The 19,431-nt window shown below is 37.1% G+C and overlaps 1 long non-coding RNA gene across 1 annotated transcript in view; it reads right to left on the bottom strand.

Moving 5' to 3' along the window:
• Positions 1-17,653, bottom strand: part of LOC148057486 (uncharacterized) — a 37,025-nt gene extending 19,372 nt beyond the window's left edge. The window contains exon 1 of the long non-coding RNA XR_015699902.1: positions 17,554-17,653. This is a non-coding gene — a long non-coding RNA (uncharacterized LOC148057486). The remainder of the gene's footprint in view (positions 1-17,553) is intronic.
• Positions 17,654-19,431: the final 1,778 nt, after the last annotated feature.

Here is a 19,431-nt window from a genome sequence, read left to right as displayed (position 1 = left end):
CAGTTTCCTCTCTATACTTCCACTCCCAAAAATAAGAGGAGTCATCCTGGTAACTGTTCAACAATGGAAAATTTCCTAAAACTGTAGCAGCAACACATTGATGGACACTGTAGAAATAAACTAGCTTTTTTATTATTATTATTATTTTTTATAAGTTTTTATTTTTGTTACATGTCCTGTAATAAGGTACCTTAATGAGCTCTCTGGAGGCATATATCCTCGAGGAACATATACTGAACAAACATCACCAAACAGGATTCCTTTAGTATGCCAGGAGACAAGGAAAACATGATTCCTCCATTCTCCACTCCAATTCAGTGCCATATCAACTGGCTGATATTGACCAGTCTACTCTAGTAAATTTTGGCTGTACTTGCTCCTGATAGCTCCTCTATGTAAAAAAAGCCAAAGCATGAATTTAAAACAAAGTAATATATTGGTCTTACACCGTATTGGTCTAACGCATTTACTCTGAGCACAATAAATATCAGCTTTTATGGTTGGGTTTATTTTGCTCAGGAAGAGGTCTAAGCTTGGCCAAAATCCTATCACCTACATCTTTTTTCACTAGAATATTACACATGCAAGGCATTGAGTACATTCAGACACCAGCACTTCTACAACTGGTAAAATACTTCTATATAACCATCAACAACACTTATTGCTGAACACATGCTTAATGCTGTTCAATCTTACAGTAAACTAACAAATAATACACGTGTTGAGTTCCTTCACCACATCAGTGTTAAGTGTTTGGTTAATCCATACGAACTTCAAAAGTAAATTCTAAAACATCTTGGTAAACTCTAACTTTTAGCCAATAATTCTCTTCAGAGTACAGCCACCAGTGGGACTACATAAAGCCACACTAAATGGAGGCTTTTTCTCAGGGAACATGGTAGCCCTCAGAAGTTAGGATCAAGACTCCATATTTGATCTGGAATGTCCACAACACCAGTATTAAGAGTGGCTAATTCTTGAGGATAATCTCCTGTTGAGGAGGATAGATACCATTTTTTGGTCAGAGTATCTTTCCACAGTTATACTGATGGCAGTCATCCATGCTGAAGTCATCAAATTGCAAATCATCCCTAGCATTACATTGCACAATATTGTGAGCAGTCATGATGTGGCAGAGGTGACATAATGCATTATCTATCTAAGCAATATTTTTTCCAGCTGCTACTGACACCGGCTTTATTAAAGTCATTCTCTCCTATGGACATTACTGCAGGAGTGGCAATCACAAAAGAGTTAACACTTGCCTAGAAATGCCACAAAGTCACCAGTAGACACAATGCAAAAGCAATTCACAAAACATTAAATACTTTTACCCATCAAGAATTTTTACCCTTTTGCCAAGGGCCTTATTTGAAAAATACTTGATGGTCATGACAGTAATGATTGTCCTTTTCTTCGCCCTTTTTAGCCTGGCTATACTGTAAATAACATTGGCTGATAAGTATCAGAAAATGTAATTTTAACCATGGCCATTGAATATGAAGATTTTTTTTTTTCCTATTGGACTTATACATGTATTAACATTGTTACATCTCAGTTTCAGAAGCAAATACAATTAGGAATGCCTCTGGAAAGCTGCCTTTAGTTGTATCCTCACAATTTATATGTTTGATATAGATTTTAGTGACAAGAACAGTGGTATTGATGTTACCATCTACAGCAGAGAATGAATAATCATGAAAGACTAAAAGCCTGTATTTTAAATTATGAGAAACTGTTGAAGACTCTTGTGTGCCATAGTCAGAAAGTCAGAATCAAATTGAACAACTCTTCTCATTTCAGACACTTCCGTGCAATTAAAGGATGATGTTTCTAAATGGAAGAATAGAATCAGTTGACGATAGACAGGTCTCTGAGGAGTTTTGGAAAGGTACTGAGCTGCTGGTAGGACAGGTTCAAATATGTAGTTTTTAAAAATATAACAAAATCGCATAAACCTGATTTCACTTACTGACAAGCTACAGCAGATAGACAGCATAGTTTAGTCAGACTATCAATCCAAAGCTGTTAAGGTGGACACTGTCATGAGTAGAGTAGGTGAAAGAATGATTTAGGAGAGACTAGAATTTCAACCAGAATCTGATCAGATGTTTTCCAGTACAAACTTTTTTTTCTTTTTTTTAACTTCTTTGCAAAATGGCAAATTGCCAAAACACAAGTTTGTTTGAAGGGAGGGGAAGGTTTTCAGGATATTTCCTTTACAGACTTTTTTTTTTCTTTTCTTTTTTTTTTTTTTAATTTTTAAATAGAGTGTTCTGTGAATTTTCCATTCACAGTGAGGGTCTGAAAGGGGTGGAGCACTGGAGTGACTTGGGAACTTGGGAAAAGGGTATTACTTCAGGAGTGGAAATAAAAGACAGCCCTTTCTGTCCATCCTGGCCCAGGACCATCAGGCATCCTCTTCTTATCTTCCCTGCTGTCAACAGTGCAGCGAGGGCAACAATAGGCTTGACACCCGTTTCAGTGTGGTGTGCCAACCCACTGGCAGAAGAGAAAACCGGGTAAGCAAGAAAATAAATATTATTAAAACAAACAAAACCTCACACAAAGAGTACCAACTGTCTCAAGGGGGAAAGAAAGAAAAATTAGGCTGTTGTTGCTGTTATGAACTGTTCCTAAGGATACTTCAGAAATGTGCTTAAGGGTGTGGCATAAAACCTTATTAGGCAAGGAAATGAATGCCATAATCCTCTGAATGCCACTTTTTGGGGAAAAACACTTAAAACCAAAACACATATCCCCCATATCTGCTTTTTACCTGGCCTAACATACCAATAGCTAATGAGAAATTAAAGATCTCTGCCTTTGGTTATTGTTGCTAATTAAAGCATGAAGTAGAATATTTCCATCTTTATCCACGACTTGAATGGGAGTTCAGCCTAAATAGGAATTATCCAAGGATTGCAGGGTTTGTCCCACTACGTTACCTCTAATTACTTTTAACCTACATAAATAAGATAACAGTATCCCCAAAGTAAATGAGATGTCAGCCTTCAGCTCATTTCAACAGCCTGTTCAACCCTTTGAAGGCACTGAAAATCTCCACTGACTTCAATGGACTTTGGATCAAACCTTAAGTCTTTAAACTATTTTGGATTAAAGTGGATTTTGGCAGTTGGCCAAAGAGAAAAAGATTTAAGAGCAGCAGAGGGGTTCCTGAGGATTGTCAGATGACAGGGGTGTGCTTAAAATTTCTCTGTTTTCCTATAGAAAGAGACTTTCTTTACAGTATAATTGTATCAAGCCTGGCATTCAATCAAAAAAGAGGAAGATGTAGTTCATTATAGGAATCTATTTGTTTTAGCACAACTATTGTGCCTGTTTGAGTGTTTATCTTAAGGGGAGAGAAAAGCTTTATGGCTAGCTAAATACACTCTTAATGCAGGTTAAAGTATCTTCTCTTTAATGTTTTTAAGGTTTAACTTTAATGTATGGCATTATTACTTTGTGGAAGAGAAATTAAATGTAATGTAGTGGAATCTAATGGCACATGATGTATCTAATCAAAGCTTAAGAGAGAGAATAATGCTTCATGGATAAGAGCTGCCACTCAAATTGCAGTATTTTGTATTCCTTTAAATGAATAGATGTTAAGAAGATAATCACCATTTCATGTCTGATATCTTAGTATTGTATTAACACTCACACACACATGCAGGTCACAGCTTCAGGGTTTGGATTCCCCCCCCTCCCTCCCCCCTGTAATATTCTGAAGTCTGGAAAGAAAAGTGAAAAAAAAACACCCTGCGATTTGTAAGGCTTGAAATTGGAAAATTTCTTTCATTTATTTTTATCATTCAATCTACATAACTATTTTCAATAGAGCAGCTTCTAGATGCTGTACATTACTCATCTCTCACTGACAACATGGAGATCCAGTGAATGCCAATATTTTCAGTGGTTTCACTGGAATGAGTTGTAGGAGCACTGGACTGCATATCATCTTCCAGGCCACCAAGGCCAACCCCAGCTGTTCAGCCAGACAACTGATGTCCACGCCTGGGCATCACATTAATGCTATCATAATTTTTCAATCATTAAAGTTAAAGGGTTTGGGTTGTGGTTTTTGGTTGTTGGTTTTTTGTTGTTGTTGTTGTTGGTTGTTTTTTTTCTACTCCCACTCTTCCCATCAGAGATGTTCCAAAACCTCATTTCTCAAACAGAACAGAACCTTCCTTCTAATTTCCATCTTAATGAATTTATGGCTGGGTTATACCCATTTATTCTTATGCCAATGTTGCCCTTTTTTTCTTCCTGGTTTTTATTTCCTGACATAGAAAGACAGCAATGATATCTCCCCCAAGAGCTTTAGGCATAAAAGGGTGATTGTGCAGTAAAGTCTAGAGTTGAGCAGCAGAAGACATGTCTACTATCAAGATGTCCATCTTTCCTTGGAATGGTGGGATGCCAGCTTCAATTAACCAACTTTGTTATATACAAAATACAAATCAGCCCTTGTCTGAAGATGTTACATTTTATATTGACTACATTCCCTTAAATTTTACTAGCTTCACTTCATCTAAGCTTCTTTTTATTTGGGAGCTTTGGGGTTTTTTAGGGGCAACAACAGATGAACTTCTATAAGAGAATATTAGCCTTCAGATAATTTTTTTATAATTTTTAGTTCTTTCTGAATAGTATTTTTTATCTATACCTGAATCTTCTACAAATTCAATCCCTTTCGGTGAGTGTCCATACGATCGCAGAAAAATGCAACTAAAATATGGACCATGAACATCTATGAGAGAAGAAAACAACGGATAAAGTTTTCTTAAGAAAACTTGCTTTTTGCCTTTCAAGAGACCAACTGTTCCACTTTTTGTTCTCAGTCAGTTCTGCTGTGACTGAAGAGCTCCTGCTTCAACAGCTACCCAGCCTGGCTAATCAAGTGAATGAGGACCATTTCCATGTTTCCGACTTTCAGAGATGATTTCTAGCTATCGGTAAGTATGAAATAAAGATGAACAAAGGAGAAAGTGACACAGATCCAGCAAACACACCAAAAAGCTAACAGAAGAAAAATCCCCAGTTGCACCCTCTTCAGCTGAGGTAGGGTTAAATACAAAAGAAACTGTAATCAAATTCAGAGGGATTCTCATCTGCTAAAAATAGCTTAATCATAGAAAGATCTAAGGCCTGCATGTTCAGAAAAGCAAGGAGACAAAATATTCTAAATCAAAGACTGACTCCTTGGAGCACACTTTTTAAAGTATTACCTTTAAGCAGACTAAAAAGTAAGTTTCTTATTCCACCCCATTAAGAGATCCTCCTACCGGGCTGCCATCCAATTGCAATTGATACCCCTTAAAGTTCAATACCTTGACCTTCCTGACACAAAACTCTCTTCTTAGTAATTCTGTCTTAAGAAACAGACAGATGAAAGAGACCAGAGGGGAAAAAAAGAAAAAAAAAAACAAACCACAAAACAAAACAGGGGGGAGGGAATTGTGCACTAAGCATCAAATGTCACTTTATAGAATCTGGGGAAAGGGTGTAAAGTTTCCACCTCTTTCCTCAAGTCTGCATTGTAGCTGGAATGAACAAAATTGAAGACCCACCACTTTCTTAGGCACTCAGGTGTTTAGTGCCAATACTGTCTGGAAAGGCAGTACTCAATCTACTTATGTGTACTTCCCTTAAAAAAAAAAAAAGTATTATGACTTCATTCTACAATCCAGACCTGTGCATGTATTTGTGGCTTTATAAAGATGATATAAAATCTCGCTGAACACCTCTGCAGATCATTCAACCCATTGAGAAACTTCCAGTAATACTTAAAAGGGATACGGAAATACATATTATATTTGCAGAAAACAGAGTAACAAACAAAAAAAACCTAATAAAACTAATAGACTGACATACTGGCAATGCCCCACAAACTGGGGCATCAGAAAATTTTCCTCCCCACTGTTCCACGTCAAGGATTCTTATGCCCATCTAAGAGGGCCATCTTAATGCTCCACTCACAAGTGGGTGTCTGTATGCCCAACAGGAAACAGCCTCTTATTGATTTTATCCCTTTCATGAGTACAGTGTCAATAATTAGTAATATCTGGATACTAGGTAGTTATTATACAATCCAAGCATAAACAAATTTCAACCAAGAAATAAAATTCAATAAGTAGAATGAACCTTTTAACCACTATACATATATCTGCCCACAAACAGTTTTCCTTGTTATTCTAGTCCCTTGCCTCTACCTCTCATAGAAGCTGGATAAGAGGTGAAGTCACTAAAGTGACTAGGAATTACAGTTAGACATTAGTATCTCCCACAGGTATATTTCAAAATGTTTAAGTGCTTAACTTACGAATTCATAAATTCACCCATGAAGGACACAAATACTGTTATCAGTTTTACTAACAGGCAAAGTGGCATAGGAGAACAATTTATTCAATCCTTTATCAAGCCAAACTGTTAAGGAAGCCAATGATATTTTGATGCAATAAAGGTGTACACACAACTTGTCACAAAATCTTAAGCATATCCAATACCACTTAGGAAGTCAGTGACAGCAAATGTGCAGAAGCATGGGTTTTACCTTACTACCCTGACAAAATTGAACTATACAGTTCCAAGTCCTTAAATCACCTGGCAGGCCATTTGTACTACAGAAGGTGTGAATTATGATTCTTTGACTCCTTAAGGTTTCTTCCTTATTACAGAACTGCACTAATGCGTTATATCTAGGACACTACCACAAGATGGATGTTCTACAGCATTTGTAGTGGGAAGTGAATCTAGTAGTGGTTCTTAAACGACTGCAAGAAACGGTTTTGAAGTGTGAGGAAGAAAACACAAAACATGAGGAAGAAACATGAGACATAACATGTCTCTCTAGAAACTTTTTATTTTTCCAGCATTTTGTATTATGAAACACAAAATTATTTTAATAAAAGGGCATGAATTGTCAATATCGGAAGTGAAAACTACAGAGGCATCTTAGTACTGACACAGCATGCTAATATAAATGAAGGCCTTGTTTATATTAACAATATACTTATGAAACATTCATGATTTTCTTTATATATACTTGTCACCATTGTAAATATTCAAATAATTTATACAAACAATTTTCAAACAACATATTCCTTGAAACATCTACAGTAAAAGGTTGTAGTATTTGTTATTTGTGTTGTGTTGATTCACATGTCATTTATCTTCTCTGATCACATAAACATATAAAACCCCACAATATTTGTAACATAATTCATGCATTTTTTAGATCCTCACACAATGCCTAAATATCGAAATCTAGCAACTAACAGATTCTCATTTGGACCTTTTTTCCTGACAACATTTGTAAACCATTTCTTTACTGTTCCGCTGTCTCAAATAGTAACAGAGCAGTAATTCTTTGGTTCCTCTCTCCATGTTGTTTCTATAACTTGTCACACAAGAGAATGGCCACTTGATAAAATATTATCACACCAGGGATAAGAAAAAAAAAAAAATCATCATAACTAGATGCCTCACAGAAGCAAGACTTATAACAGATGCATAGTGAGAGTGTAAGTGTAAAAAGCATGGCTATTTCTTCATATTAAAATAATATCAAAACCATATACAGCAAAAAAGTTTTCTGTATATGGCAATCTGGTAAACCAAGCGTGGTCTATCCCTACTGCAAATTTAATGTTATCCATCTGTGGATTCATCTGTTTTACAGAGGCATTGTGAGCTGGAGATAGGGTGGAATCAGTTTCCATTGTAGGAACAGCAAGAGGGAGTGGGCAGAGGGAAGAGTGACTAGGAAATAAAACTCGTACCTAAGATAGAGCTGATGGAGAGATCTGCAGCTTCCAGGAACTAGCAAGCACTGCTCCCTTCCAAAAACAATTTCCTTCAAACACCACAAATGCGATGCACAACAGGCTTAGGAAACCCAGTTAAAGAGGGATTTGGCCTCTCAACAAAAAGAGAGCCAGTCAAGGAGCATCCTTCATTTAGGCTCAGTAAAGGTTGTTGATACTTGCATTAAGAACCCAAGCTGCTTTGCAGTGACAGCCCTACAAGCAAAATGAAGAGCTTACAAGTAAAACTGAAATATTTCTTCTCCTAGAAACACCTAGTTTCTGCCAGCCCAAAGACAGCAGCAATGAGCATGAAATGTGAATGTGATTTCCCTTGGGACTACACGTTATTACAAAAGACAGAGGCTAGATTCTTGACAGCTTTCTAGGATCTCACGACTTCAGATCTGCTTAGATGGTTTCAGATCTCCTTAGACAATGAATTATTGTCTAAGATTAAGAACAGTATCTCCCATTTATTTTGTCACCTAATTCAGAATAGAACATGACTCTACCTCATATTTTCAAAACAATCAAATGAAATATTCGTGAAAAAAAACTAAAAAAACAAAACCACAACCATGAACCTGTTCACCATAAACCAAAACCAGTGTAGTTCTTAGGATCTTAGGTCACATACAGCCAACTAGCAGAATCGCTTGCAAATACCAGAGGTGGCAGCTTGGCTGCACTGTAGTCAGCAAGATTTCTGCTACTGATCTTGAACTACTGGGGTTTCACCTCATCTTTTGTGATCTCGTGGAACTAGTGCCTGGTATCACAGCACTGGTTTGTTTAAGACAACATTTCTGCATGCAGAAGAAACTCATAATTCCTGCTCATTCATAGCATCCATAATTTGGTTAATGTAACAGAAGCCAGGGTTTAGCTAGGTTATCATCTGAAACAGGTTTAACATAGAGCCTATAATCAGCAGGATTCTTGGGAAAACAAATAGCCTTGAAGGGATAACCGCTATTTGGAAGTCAAGTTATGTAAAACATATTTCCCCCTGTGTTATTGCTTCAAGTTGTTTGATTGCACCTAGTATGTGTAAAGAGTGGAAATTATAGAATCTTCACCCTGAGTGGTTTAGGCTCTGTTGTTGTAATAGCTACTTAAGTTTTAAAAGGTTTTCTTGCCTTTTTCTTTTGGTCTTTCTTCATGCAGGTAAAAGCTGATAGGAGTAAATTAATGAGACAGGATAAAGAAATTTGCAGCCAAGGAAACTCTGCCAATTTTCTAAAACAGATGCCAATGCTTTTGGCACCTTCTTGTAGTTGACTAAAATATGAGTCCAAATTTATCATCAAAGAGCTAGCCAGTCATGCAGATTGCACACATATCTCCCTCAAAGGAAAAGCTTACAAAGTTAGACAACTTCACAGTATCACTTTCTCTTAAAACACAGATCAAATAACCCTCCTTCCTTCCTCCCAGCGCAGTCAACACTGTATCTACTACAGTATATACACAATTGTGTTTCTTTTTACTCTTCTATTATTATCCATGTATATTGTACACATAACAGACAATAAGATACACTAGAGGTAAATATAATACATCCACACATACCAGTGCGTAGCTACTATTTACCCCCAGTATTCCCAATACAGAAACCGAACGAGAAAAGGAGAACATCAATACAGCAACAAAATATCCCTGCTCTACTACAGACAAAGTAGTTCTTTCACGGTTTCATCCTGTCAGTAAGAATGCCAAAGCCTGGCTCCATGTCTTTCTTCAAGCAAAGCACTTCCTCATGTGTATTCTTCAAGCAATTACTAGAATTGTACAATGTAACTACAATACCACTACCCCAGCTAGCCACAGTCTTCAAGGTACATATGCATTGTTGGACCAAACCCAATTTCCCATATGCCTAAGTTTTGTTTATAAATAACATTCCTGCCAGTGCTTGAAAAGAGGTAAGAGAATGGAAGGCATGGATTTTGGGGTACAAGGCCAACAATCATTGCATTTTGCACTTCTATCTCATTCTCCCTTCTGTTTTCCTTCATTCTCCGTGTCAGCCATCAGCATGGAGAAAGCAGAAAAACCTTCACCTTCCAATCTGGACACAGCAATCCTGCTACATTCCTAAAGCAGGCTGACAAGGTTGTCTTATGAAAAGAGTTGAAAAATGGAAGATATTTCTTAGAAATAGCGTTTTCTTGTAGGCATAGATTTTTCTGTATGCGTAGAATATAGGAAATTAATACTGTTGTTAGAGCTGTAATTTTTTAATTCCCTGACTTCAGAGTGTGAATTGGCCTCAGTCATGCTAGGATTTCATTCTGAAACTTTCTATTGCATAATCATAATAGATATCATAATCACAATATCATAACATGCATAATCACAGTATGATGAAATACATTAAAAGTAAAATAGAATGTGTATTGCATGTACTGTGTAGCCTATTAAAAGAGCATGCTAATGCAATGAGGCAGATCCTCAGCTGGGACAGACTGTTGTAACTTTTAACCCAAAGCTAAGAAGCCAGCTATATATACATATGTTGGGGCGGGGGGGGGGCGGGGAGGTGGAAGGAGAGACAGTTTGTGGGATTTTGTTTTAGTTTTACTTTACTATAACCATACCTATTCGAGAATAAGAGGACAAACACATTTTGACAATCTGATATGTATGTCTAATTTGCACACACACATATATATGAGATACTGAGTGTGTACATGTTCGTGTACAGATCATACACGTAGCAACTTTCCGAAGTTCTGCTTGCTCTCTTATAAAGTATATTTTATGGGCAAATAAAATATTATTCATTTTTCACTATAATTATCATTTCAGGAAAGCAGATTGTTGCCACAGTCACTTAATTTTCACATTCATTTTACAAGGTGGAGATTACACTTTAAGCAGATAGAATCTAAACTAACCAGAATAAGCAAACAAATACATTTTGTCAGTTTTGCTCGAATGTTATTAACTCAGGAGTTGAAGGTCATGCTTCATGTCCTTTAAAAAAAAAAAACCAAAAACCTTTCCCTTAAATTTACATTTCTACAGTCTCTTTCCCTTCTCTACGATCACTTCTTAATTTCTCCTAATTTTCAAATATACACACATACACCCCAACAGTGACTTAGCCCAAGACAGCTACTTTAATAAGTTACACATTCTCAATATAATTCTTAATGCATCACACATGCAATATTCTCCTAGGACTATGTTCTGCCCTCCACTATGCAGACAGCTTATTATTCAAAATATGCAATGAATCATTAATGACACACACCCGCAGAGGGGAGATCAGAATTAAGCCCTTAGTCCGTGTGTAATATTTGCTCTCAAACTTCATCTGTCAGGAGCAATGGTACTTCACTTACCATTGCCAAAAAACAAATTGGAAAAAAAATTAAAAATTAATATGGTCTATATGATTTCTTTCTGTGGCCTCTATACCATGTACGTGGGACAAGTATTATACTGAGTGGTATCCTATTTCTGCTTATGCATAGATTTAACCCAAGAGTTATACATGGTGCTCAGTGTCCAGCTTTGGGGAAGGGCCCATTCTTTGAATACTACTCTCTCTCAAACAGCCTGCTATCTGCTTGCAAAAGATTTAAAAAAAAATTAAGACAAAGCAATGCCTTTCTAAAAGTACAATCCAGAAGGCAATACTAGAATATAAGAATGACTCTGAGTCAGTAGTGACTCAGATAAATGATCCATTTAGCTTCTTCTGCTCTCTTTAACAATGTCAGTTATCCCTACTGCTAAGGTAGCACTGCTTTTGTTGATTTGTATTATGAAGAAGGCATAATCCCTTAGTTAGCCTGCTTACATCTGATCCACATAGCTTAGCTCTTTTATCTATTTCATTGCCAAACCTGAAGAGACTAGAAGGGGTCCCCTAGAAAGGGGAACCTCAAAACACATCCAGTTCCCAATTACCTGGAGACTTACGACAAGCCACAGTTCTTATTTTACAACTCCTGGAATTACTTTTCTGCCACGTAAGTGTATTTATTGTTATGGAAACTAGAAAAAAGCTTTTAGCAATTTTGAGCACAATCTGCTTCTAGAACTAGAATATTTTCTTAGACTATACCTACAGTATTTTGCCACAGGTGTCCTGTGAACTAAAAAGAGTTGGAAAAAATGAACTGGAAAAAAATCATGGAAATTTAACACAAGAAAATGAAAAATGGTCTCAATCTTCCTTGATGTTTTTCCCCACACAGATATTTTTGTTAATTACTAAGCATGTATTTTGGTACCCAAAGACCTTTCTCAGCATGCCCATGCTCTCTTTAGGGCCAAACTCCAAATGACTAATACAACAGCACAACAGAGTTAGACCTGTCCAGCTCTCTGCATGCCATATTTGGATTCTCTGCATTAAAAGTCTGGAAGTCTAGAGACAGTGCTCCTGTAATCCCTCCAAAAACTGCTGAGGAAAGGAAGCAGAAATAGTGGAAGCACTCTGTAACAATATCATGCACCCACAAAGGCAAAGCCCTGAAATCCAAGATTTAAGAGGGTCTTCATAACCTGTGCCTAGAAGTCTAATATCAGATGTATCACGTTTACTGCACATGCTGCATAATTGATTCCCACTGGATCTGTCCATTTGGATCAACTAGGTGTGCAATTAGAGTTCTCTGCATATCGTGCAGGTACTTTGCCCACGGTCTTTCAATGGCTTGAGACAGCTCTGGGAGAGAGCATAAGCTTTAGACCCACACACCCTGCACCTGAAGCTCACCCCAAACTTTGACAGCCTTCAAATCTGGATCCCAGCTATGAAATATATTTATGTATGAGATTATATATATGTATATATATACACACACACATTGAGACAGAAAGGATGAACGATCCTGACATTTGCACCCCTCTTTGAAGGTGAAAGCAAGCAGTTTCCAATACCCACACCTTTCCTAATACACACATTCTTTTTAAAAACTAAAGGAATATAAGCAGTAAGGAGCTTGCTGCAACGCTCCACAAAGCATTATTCAAATATGAAAAGGGTGAAGAATACATTTTGTGATAAAAAAACCCCTGGGCCTACTGCTGCCCTAAAGTGGGGTGGGGGAGAAGGAGGGAGGAAAATTTTTAAACAGATATACATTATTGGCATAGCCAAAAGAATTCTTTGGAGGGAGGACAGTACACTTCATTAGTACATCTGCAACCAGGGGTAAGTTCTAAGTGGCAGAGATAAAGTATCTAAAGAATAGCATGAAATCCATAAGTGTTGGGTAAATCTCATGTCTCAGCCCAGGGCCAGCACCTTGAATAAGCACCTCACTTGCTCAGTTCCAATAGATGATGGAATTGAGCTGAGTGGGAGAAGCCTGTGGGATCCACCACCTCACAGAAACAACTTTTCTGTTAACAAAGAACTCGATGGACTGCTGGACAAATCCTAATCCATGCTGCCTTTATGCACAGATACTACACTGCTGACAGATTAACAGATTTTATACAGGGAGATATTTTGGACCTAAACACCTAACTGAGTCCTCCTGGTAAGCCCCTCCTGAGCTTACTCATCTGCTACCAAACATGAGACAGCTGACAGGTTTTTAAATGATGAACTCCTATGGGTCACATTACTTAATTATACAGTACATCCAGGGATACGCACATGGGTCTTTTATGGTAAATGATATGACTGTCTTAAAAACTCATTAATATGTCATTAACCAAGCAGACATTTACTAATTAAACAATTAGCCCCTCTCTTCTATTCTTTTGTTCCACTCAGAGATGCTCATTTACTATGATCCCCACTCAGATTTTTTTTTTCCACTTTTAATTTCTTTTTGAGGAAAAATATATATCTATAAAACATTTCCTTTGCTTTTGGCTCACTTTAGTCAAACGGGAAACCAAAACAAAGTCTAGATTCCCAGCTGGTGAAAATCAACTTTATCTCATGGAAGTCAAAGGAGTTATGGTGATTTACCCCACCTGAGGATTTTGCCTCAGGCTTCCCAAATACAAGTAATGTATTGATTTCAAATGCATGTCTACTGTCAATATGTGGGCTTTGCCTGTCCAAACCAATAGCGATTTTTACAAAACTTCCAGAAATGCATTCAACAACCAGTCCGAGCTGCATAATTATTAAATGCAAACAAAACCTCCAACACCAATAAAGCAAGTATAAATATGCAAGGATCAAGGCCTGGAAGCAGATCATTCTGAATCACCATATGAAGTTAAACACCAAAGGAGCATGCTGTATTCCTGCCTTTGAAATTCAAAGGATTTTTAATAATTTTACTTGAGCTGTTTTCTGCTGATAAATGTAGCTTGATCATGTTTGATGTGTTTTAACTGTGTTAAACTCTGATACAAAGGATTATCAAATATCTCAAACTGGAATATAGTGAGTTTCTTTTTGGAGAGAAATCCCCCACTTCTCCTTTATGATCAAAAGGTAAACAAAATTGTATTTCTACTCAAATGGCCATCATTTTTACTGTATATACAGTAGTTCTACTAACATATATCTCATATATATATATAGGCTGAAAGAGAGAAAGCAAAAGGAATGTTTCTTTTACTTCTTACGAGTGTTCTAATTCCTATAGTTTTATTTACTCTTACTTGCCAGGAAACAGTCTTTCAGAAGCACTGGATCATTTGCAGAAGATTATAGAAAAGGTTCAACCAGGCACTGGCAAAGGGAGAAAGACAAGTCTTTTAAATGACCCCTCCTCATACACAATGAAGAATTATGCCTCATCCCTGATGCTTCCTGCACTACCTCTTCACTGAGAATCACACTAAACAACAAAAGCAAATCAGGTCCTAGAGAACTTGGGGATCACTAGCCCAAGTTCACTTCACATACCAGGAGTGGATAAAATCTTCCCCTTGGATTTTCACATTTCATCTCAGGTGGGCAATCAATGGCAGCTGGAGGCTGATATAGTCCGCTAGCATAAATTACCAGGGATGATGAAGTAGCTTCAGAGTAGTTAACAGTAGCTTACACCTCAGTATTCACCAGGACACAACAGGCCATCAGAAAAATACCAACAGCTTTACTGCAATGGAAGAGGATCTGGCTCAGAAAGTATGAGGTACTGTGTGGACAAGTCAAATGAATACAGTATTTAAGACTAAACAAAACTTGAGAAAATTCTTGCTTAGGAGAAGGGTTCTGTGCACAGCCACGAGATAGAAGTCTTCCATATTCTCTGTGGACAAGCATAGCATGCGTAATGACAACAAAAGCTTCTCCCACACCACATCACTGAAATGCCTCTTCTTCAACTGGAAGGATAACAGCAAGGTATCTGGAAAAGTCAGGTCCAGTCCTCCCTGGCTGGAGGTCCTGACTCTTGCCCAGTCACACATTTGGAGCCAGCAGCCCTTTGGAAAGCAAAGGTGATTCTATTCTTGCTGACTTAATTCTATGGTCTACAAGGGATCAGTTCAGTTACAAGCAACAGAAATGACCGCACATTCACTGTCACCGACTAGAAGTTCACTCAGGCCATCAGGAACACTGACTATCCATCGGAGCTGCAGCATGTTTTCATTCAGAACTACATACAGCCTCTATGTTTAACCACAAAGCAGTTAGCATAGTAATACTACACAAAGTCTGTAGTAGGCTAGACTCCTCTCCTACACAACATCCATGAGGCAAAAATTATGTGGCAACAGCTCTTTTGCAGCAACCAGAGAGTATAAAGAAGCTACAGCCCAAAGGAAAATTGACCTCTAAGGATAAAGTCCCTGACTTTCAGAGTATGGATTTTTTTCCCAAGATTTCTTCCTAAAGCACCACTTATTTAGAGAACAGGGGCAGCATGAGAATAGAGACCCACCTACACTATGAATGAGATATGAATCATTTTCATAGATTTTCAAGAGGCCTTTAGATAGAAGAAATATCTGTCTTCTAGTGACTAATATAAGAAGCCAAAGGTCTGCATGTAAACAACACCAGTTACCATTTACTACTAGACAAGCCACCCTAATTCCACAATCAGGTAGTAATTAAGTACCATGACAAAACCCCACACTTCAGATTTTCATCACTGCCACACAGACAAGAACACACAGGCAAGGAAGCTGCAATTCCACTCTTTTAATACCTGTTGTATATAGAAGGACAAATTTCCAGAACTGGAAACATAGAAGAGCAAAGTGGTATTTGCGTGAGAAAGACTTTCATAAAGGAAAGATCAATCCCCCCTCCACTGACTGAAGAGAAAATTAATTACTGCAGTTGGCAGAGGATAAATGATTCCAGTTTACAGAGTTGTGTAATTATAGCAGCTGCAGAGTCGAAGACTGGATGCTAACTTTGAACCTCCACCCCAACATGACATTTCTACTTGCGTTTAGTTCTGCCACTTGTGAGCACGTTGAAAGTTCTCTCACTGTGTCTTCATAATTATACGTTGGTTCAAAAATAATCATTGGCTCCATTGCATAGATGAAACCTTATCATCTGGTTAGCAAAAGGTATGTTGTATCGTCTTTGAAGTGCTGAAATCCCCACAGTGGAAAATTTATTAGGGGAAAGTGATGTTATGGCAACACAATTAATTCTGCCACAACATGTAGAATTAACTACACTGTTAAGAATTAAGGATTCAAAGAAGAGTTCAAAGGAAGAAAAATACTGTATGTCAAATCATAAAGTATAACCTTTGTATAAGCTCTAACAACACCATATTGTAAAGAGCCATCTCAGTGAGACATCTAGGTGAAAAAAAAAAAAAAAAGAAAATAAATGGTTAAGGAGATGGGGAAACATCTTTAGTGTTTTTCTTTTTTTTTTTTTTTTTTCCTCATAGGAGGTTGTCAGTTATGCTTGTATAGAGAATTCTGTTCTCTTTTTGAAGCCAAGAGGAAAGTTTTTAATCTCATCTTTAACTTTAATCCCTTAAAATATGTAAGAGATTTAGACGTGAACAGGGTAAATTTGGCAGAAGATCCTAGCTATGGAAGTAAGGTAATTTCTTTCAACTACTGATTGCCAAGGGAGTTCAAAGCCTGCCACCTAAACTATCTATCAATTCCAGCTACAAGCTGCAATCTACTGATTTTTTACATTTCTTTCTATTGATCAAAAATATTTAGAAAAGTCACCAGCTACAAATGAGTGAAACAACGTGATTATTACATACAGGGATGAGGGCTCTCTAGTGCTGTTGCTTTTTCCAGAACAAATGAAGAATGAAAGACATTTTCTCAAGCAACACACACAATAGCGTCTGTGGTGACGCTGTAGTTATTTTATGCACCAACAAGAAAGGAGCTAGTCCACAAGAACAATTTCAGAAAGTCTTAGAAAATTGGCAACTGAGTCAAACACTCAGCTTTTAGTACAAGGAGACTATTTTGACTTTAATAAACTGTTTTATGCTATCTAAAGGTCATATAAACCTTATCTACCAAAGCAATGTACTTACAATTCCATTAGTGAAATGGAGGTATAGAAGCCACAGTATGACTTTTTCCCCCTAACGTATCAGTACACACATACATACACTGAAAACGCTGATTTGCCATACACTACTATCAGGCTATTGCAGTTGAACTGAGGTCAAATCCCATGGTATCCCCTAAGACTATGTTCCTGTTCTATCTAGCGCTTCCTAATAGGAATAAAAAGTTTGGGGTTTGGTTGGTTGTTTTTTTTTTTTTTTTTCCCCAATAAACATTACAGCAAAGATTGGAATCTGAAGAAGAGATTTACATGGAAAATTGGCACAAAATAACAACATACCTTAACTGAGGTTTCACAGAAATCCTTGGAAAAACTTAACATTAAGCTAAATGGCTGAAACCTGTTTCTTCTCATCATGGTCAGCCTCTGGATTTAATTGCCTGGGTACAAATCTACCAGCTGAATTCAACTAGCAGATTTACACCCCTCTATTTAAACCACCCTTATTTATTAGGCAAATTTGCACTGTTTTCAATGCCATTGCATTAACAAACCAAGACAGCTGAGGCCTGTTTTAAAAAGGACTGACTCAAAATGATGGGAGATCTCAGGTTTTGGCCATATGCAACTATGGTACAAAAGATGAAGCAATTATCTAATCAGATAGGCTTGGCCTTGTCTACTCTTTGATCAATTCAATATGTGCAAAACCCATGTCATATGAATGAAAAGTCTAATCCAGAACGAAATGACTATGTCATAAGAACAAAAAACTAATCCAAGTGGGCCCACATTTGTCACATCAGACCCAGGACAAACTGAAATGCTGTTGAACGCAATGCATTTTATATCAGTGCTAATAAAATTAGGATTTAACTTCCTGTCCCCTCTCTTAAATAATGCACAGCGTTAGCATAATTAAAAATCAATATGGAAGAAAAAAAACAGTGCTGCAGTACTTAATGCACATATCTTTAAAATACCATAAAAAAGTTGTTTCTATTGGAGCTAATGTGCATAAGGTCCCATTGTACAGATAAAACACTTCATTATTATACTTAAACCAGTTATTGCAAAACTTTTTTAAAACATCACAGGCAAGATCACAAACACCTATCCCGGGTATAAGGTATGCTTGATGAAACATCCTCAAAATCTTGAGCAAGCATTTGATATGTTTATACAAGTTATACACTTACATTATAGGTTAAACTTACATAACTATATCCAACTTAGAATGTAGGAATCTCTGTTAATGAAAAACTCCTAGAGAATTCAGTAAAAATTTTGCCTGAATAAGGTATTCAGAACCTCCCAGAGATATGCAGGAGCTAGTTTTATCAGAGTTCTGTCAGGAGCTAGTCCAAATCCCTACAAAGTCAATTCAGTCAACTCTGGAACACCCCTCTTAAAAATAGTTTTATCCTTGAGCAAACATGAAAATAGAGAACATTTAAATAAAATGCTTTTTACTTTGCCTATAATTTTCTATTAGCCTTGTTATTATTGAAGGCTTTTTTCTAAGCTTTCATCCCCACCACTGGCAGCCTTCTGTAGCTGGATTTTTGTCACCTTCATAATGCTATGATTTGTTGCCATGGAAATTATTGCTATGTCACAAATAGAAATTTATGCCTTTGTGGAAAGAAACAATATTCTAACCTAGGAAAGTACAAATATCTAAAACTGGAAACTGACAAAAAATAAAGCAGCTTGCTGTGAAACTTAGCTAATGTTGAACTTGGAATCAGAAAGAGGCTTGAGCACATCTGCAATTTTAAACTGTTGAAAAGTCCTTGTGTGCATGAAGAACATAGATGCACAGAAGTTTTCTGGTTATAAGCTTACTACCTCTTACTGTATTTAGTCAGAAGAGAAAAATAGATCTATACTAACTGAGTAGAATTAAGAATTTAAATAGAAAAAGAAACTAGTATATTCCTGAGTCAGTCAGGTTCATTTGAACTATATATTAGTTCCAACAATGAGAGTAGGCAGACAGTCGTAGCACCCATGTTAGAAGTTTGTCTTCTTATGTTTCCTATATACCTGAAAGAAAGGAGGTTCCTTCAGAAGGCTCATTCTAGAGACTCTAGACAATTCTCACAGCACCTAGAGTCCTGTTCTGGCCTTCTGGAAGTAGAACAGGACTTTTTAAGTATTTTACTTTTTCTGTCTGCTATTTTTGCATGTGCTCTATATGAATGCTGCTGGAAT

This window comes from Nipponia nippon, unplaced genomic scaffold (genome assembly GCF_047370975.1).
Source record: "Nipponia nippon isolate SJK-2023a ecotype South Korea unplaced genomic scaffold, ASM4737097v1 scaffold_1, whole genome shotgun sequence".
NCBI classification, from domain to species: domain Eukaryota; kingdom Metazoa; phylum Chordata; class Aves; order Pelecaniformes; family Threskiornithidae; genus Nipponia; species Nipponia nippon.
Note: the sequence above shows the minus strand (reverse complement) of the source record. Positions and strands in the feature narration are given on the sequence as shown.